Below are 5476 nucleotides of genomic sequence, written 5' to 3'. Positions count from 1 at the left end.
TTGGCGCCAATCACCACGGCGCCAAGCTTAGCGCTTTAACCTAACGCCCAACCTTGCTGGCCGAGCTTTCTTCCTCTTCTTTCTCCTTCCTCTCGGGTTTTTTCTCTCCCCACTTCGCCCTACATCACGAATCGGCATATTGAATCTTGGAAACTTTGATTTGATTTGTAGATCTTCGAGAGCAAGGTATCCTCCCTCCCTCCTATTTTTTCACATCGATTCAATATATATTAGTCGGATTTTTGAACTTAGGGTTTCATGCAATTTTAATATTTATATTATACAATGGTAGGATGCTAAGACGTAGAAAAGCTAGGAAACCAAGCTCTCCAACACGCATGATCGAAATGAGCAAGATTGCTGAACTCGTGTACTTTTGGATCACAGCGGTCGGGAAAGATACGCCTTAGCATCTCAACATCACTCTCTATCAGCTCTTTAACAGGGCGATCATCATCATAATGAAGAGCCATTCCCATCTCATATGCCTCCAATCATTCATAATTTCAACACTATTGGAGCTATGAAATCCATCTCCACAGTACACTTGCGCAGCAACAGGGGGTACATCCACATTGTCAGGAATGTCTCCTGCAACATAAGTAGAAATACGAGGAAAGAGTGAAAAAAATGGACATAAGGAAGGGGGTAAGCTCCCAATAACCATGCGGATAATACACTTACTCGGATGATTCTGTGTCAAAGGGATCTCATGAGAAGAATCTACCACAACATCATGAGTCTGACAAATATCTCCAACTATCTTATTGGGGGCAGATTGCGCATTGGGAACCGTAGGTGCAACCTCCACATCCATATCAGGTTCTGGGACGGGAGGGTGTGCCTATTGATCCATTAGTGGGGAAAACCCATGAGGGATGAGATCAACTAACACCTGACGCACAACCACATCCAAACTTTGGAATTGACACTTTATAGCCGATCTCACATAATTCTCCCACTGGTCTGCACACCCAATTGGGATCATCTTCCTTAGCATGTTAGGAAGGGAACCTAGGTGAAGTACACCCTCCACTGCGATGCTATCATCTCCATAATGTAGCTCCTCCCGAGCTCTTGCAACCAACTCACTAAATGAAAGCTTCTCATTGAATAACACAGGCACGCTTTGCATCTCAACAAACTCAACATATCCATAGCAATCTCTTTCCATGATGCCTCCATGATATATGCTCACTAGGTTGTCCATCTAGTTCGTACACAAAAGTACGCACAATTCCTTTAGTCATATAAATGAAGCATACTAAGTACAAGGTCTCTAATATGTAATAACTAACTAAATAGATGCTATCAATTCACTACTAATTAAGTACTACTAACTAACTATGTCAAGTAACTATCTAACTAACTATGTAACTAAGTATATAACTATTTAACTAACTATCTTACTAACCATGTAACTATGTAACTAACTATATCTCTAACTACGTAAAAGTATCCATCAATCAACCTATCAATCTCTAAATCATCTACCTAAGTATCAATCTATCTAACCATCTATCTAAATATCTATGTACCTATATAAATCAATATTACACTAACTAATTATTGTTAACTAAGAAGAAAATTAACTACCTTGCTCGAGTGGACAGGAGGCGGCATGGAGGCAGGCTGAGGCGGCGCCCGACGCCCAAGCGTAGGGGTGGCGGTGGCGCTCGGTGCCCAGGGGCTGGGAGTAGTGGCTGGCGGGCGGGGAGGAGCGTGGGCGACCAAGGACGGCGAGGAACCGGCGGCCGAGCGGGGATGAGCGGTAAGTGGGCGGGAGGAGAAAAAGTGAGAGAGAGATACGAAAGGAATTGGGTCCCTCTGTAAGCCAGCTTGGCACCAAGATGTATGGCACCACTAGCGCCAAGCTGGCTGCCACATCAGCGCCCATGCCGCTAACGTGGTCCTGACCTAGGCGCCAAACCAGTTGGCGCCGAGACTTGTAAGCTTGGCGCCACCAACGATGATGCCGAGCTAAGGGTTCAGATTTTGAAATGATACCTTCAGAGATATATTTTGTTGGGAGGTAGGCTACGCTAGCGTAAAACAAATTTTTTCTACCGCATAAATCAGGAAAACTGCCGTATATGGATCACGGGATTACCACTCGATGCACTAGTGCGAAAGATGTAGAATCGCGTCGGGGCAGCGAAGTCGATCAGCGTAGTCAAACACGCAGTCGATCACGTCAACGTCGAGTAGCTCCTCAGCAGCTCGTCCACGTGCAGCAAGGTCGTCCTCGTGCCGCGGCTCGTCGGCGGCTCGTCCAAGTGGTGCAGGTGCAACACCTCCAAGGTATCCATATGTGCAGGAAGGAAGCGTCGCAAGCTGGACTGCTAGGTTCGCGAGTTGCAACAGGGTGAGGGCGTGGGAGGTGCGGTAGATGTGTTTCGGCCAAAAGGATTAAACCCTAGGACGCCCCCACCCCTCTATTTATAGAGGTTCCTGACGGGTCTCCCATTAGTACTCCTAAACCTGATTCAATTCGGATCACATCCGAATTGGGCTTCCAACCCCTTAAGTGTGTGACCCTATAGGTTCGGATACTTATAGACATGGCCCGAGTACTCCTACTCGGCCCAATAGTCGATAGCGGCCTCTAGCAAGACGTGCCAACTTCTATACACACACGAAGATCATATCAGACGAACCATCACGACATCACGTACATGCTATTTCCTTTGCCTCACGATATTTGGTCTAGTTCCAAGCCGACCGCTCTTTCTCGATCCTGTGATTCGGAATTCCTTTGTAGGTTAACTCTTAACCGTACGTAGCATAGCCATGCATTTTCAGATCCGATTACTCGAGGGGTCCAGAGATATCACTCTCAATCAGAGAGGGGCAAATCCCATCTTGATTGACCATGCCTCACAGCATGCTTCTTGACAAACCCGAAAGCTACCTTTTTAACTACACTGTTACAGTATAGCGTTTGATAGCCTCTAAGTAAGTCGATCCACATCTGGAGTACATGCGACAATCTCAGGTCTATGGACAAAGCGTACATTGTCGGTGTTTTATACTGGCCGTCTACCAAGGGGTATCCGAGGTAGCAGAATGTGTAGCGGGGGATCGCCGGACCTTGAAGGTAAAAGCGAGGACACAAGATACGGATTTAGATAGGTTTGGGCCGCCGGAGTAGCTTAATACCCTACGTCCTGTTTGGGGGTGCTTGTATATTGCGCCCTGCGCTTGGGTGTTGAGATGTGATCTGCCGAGCTAGGTACCCCTACCCTCCTTTATATACTCCAGGGGGCAGAGTACTAGTCGGATTACAAGGAGAACTCCTAGTAGGATTACACGGGATGAGTCCTAGTAGGATTACAGGGGAATCCTAGTAGGAGTCTGACTTCTTTCTTCCTTGCGGGTACTGGGGATGTATCCCCGACAAGCCCCCGAGCGCTTCATAGTCGAATGCAGCAGTCTTCGAGTAGTCTTAAGATTTTCATCGAGTAGTCTTGGTGCTCCTCGAGTACTTTATCTGGCGGAATCTTCAAAGCTTCTCAAAGCTACCATGAGGCTATGGTGTGCTCAAAGCCCTGATCAACTTGATATTGTAGTCTTCATATATGGAGGGCGGCGAAAGCCGCACTCCATATGGAGTAGCCCCCCGAGCCTTAGGTTGAATCGTAAAATCAGGCTGAGGGTCAAAAAATCTTGAATTTTCTTCTTCCGGCTTGAAAAATTATTGGGTGTAGCTTATCAGCCCCCGAGCCTTGAATTGATTGAATAATCAACTTAAGGATCTTAAATCTTCATTCCAGTCATCATCCGAGTAGTCTTGCGGCGTCCAGCCCCCGAGCTTGTGCCAGGTGAGCCGTAGGAGCCACATCGAGTAGTTATTGGCACTTAGCCCCCGAGTTCGGGAACTAGTCTGTACGCTTGGCATCCTGGAGCATCGTCACCGAAGTTTGATCTGAAAGAAAAGATGCGTGCATTATGTAGCATTTTTGCAGAATATTGAAACTGTTGAAATTTATTCAGCGATCAATGTAAACATTGTGTCATGCTCTTGTTCCAGTCATACTCTTCCCGAGTAGTTAGCCTGTTATGTTTTAGGCTCTCAGTCCCCGTTTAGCCACAGCCGCTACGTGTGTGAGAGTTGTGTCTCGTGTACGTGTATGGGCATTGCTGTTTGCACGTGTATGCGTGCTAGCATTTGGCGTCACAGGTGCACCCGAGGCTCTCACGAGTTAAGGCATGTTCTGCTCGAGAATAGTGACCTTAAGAGAAGACAAAAAGGAAATAGTCGCTGTTGCAATAAAAAGAGAGTGCGGTAGTGCGAGAGAGTTTGCTGCCCTCCGGTGAATAGAGCGCATGTTGTGCGCGAGAGTTTTCGGCGAGTAGAGCGCGTGTTGCGTGCAACTGGAAAGTAAGCTGGAAAATAATTTAGAAAAGTGACTTAGCTTGATTCGTGGATGATTATTGACAAAGTCGGTCATTGATGAAGCCGTAACGGTTGTTGACGAAGTCGACTAGTCGGAGGCAATTCTGACTAGTTGTCAACGATGCGAAGTTTGCCCCGACTAATTTTTTAGTCGAGACAAGGAGTTGGAGTAGTCCGCCCTCGATTAGCCTTGTAGTCGAGACGAGTAGTAGAAGTAGTCGTCAACGAGCGTCGCAATGTGGTCGGAGTAGTCGTCGGCAAGGCGCCCATAGTAGTTGGCGAGCGCCGCGACGTACTCGGAGAAGTCGTCGGCGAGCGTCATGACGAAGTAGTCGTCAGTGTGTTGCCGAGCGAAGTAGTCGAGGAGAGTAGTCGAAGTCGTTGCTGAGCCGCCCGTAGTCGTCGGCGAGCTCGCAACGTAGTTGAAGTCGTCGACGAGCTGCCCGTAATCGATGGAGTCGTCGGCAAGTCGACCATGGTCATGGGCGTGCCCGCGACATAGTCGAAGAAATCATCGGCAAGCTCGCGATGTAGTCGGACTTTCGAGTTGTAGTCGAACTCAGAGTCGTTGTCAGACTTCGAGTCAGAGTTGAAGCTGGAGTCGCCGTCGGACTCAACCCGGAGTCGTCGTCGGACTCGGAGTTGTAGCCATACCCGGAGTCGCCGTCGGACTCCCAGTTCAAGTCGTGGTCGGACCCGTAGACGCCGTCGGAGTTCGAGTTTGAATCGCGGTCGAACCCAAAGTCATCGTCGGAGTACGAGTTTGCAGTCGAACCTTGATCCAAGGTTTAAGTTGTCGATTTTCTCGTTGAGATTTTCTGCTTCTTGTGGAAGAGAGTTCCCATCGAGGCGCTTCTTCTCCTTATTGTCGATGATGCAGCGTTGGAAGGACCCAGTGTCGTCGGTGATGCAAAGTCAGGAGTCGAAGACGAAGGTTGCGTTCGGTTTGAAAGCGAACGCCGGCTTGAAGATGAGGTCCTTCAAGCTCGCCCGATGATCTCGACGATCTGCCCCACGGTGAGCGCCAATGTCAGTGTTTTATACCGGCCGTCTACCAAGGGGTACCCGAGGTAGCAGAAT

Source organism: Setaria viridis, chromosome 2, assembly GCF_005286985.2.
Source record: "Setaria viridis chromosome 2, Setaria_viridis_v4.0, whole genome shotgun sequence".
NCBI classification, from domain to species: Eukaryota; Viridiplantae; Streptophyta; class Magnoliopsida; order Poales; family Poaceae; genus Setaria; species Setaria viridis.
This window is presented reverse-complemented; position numbering follows the sequence as displayed.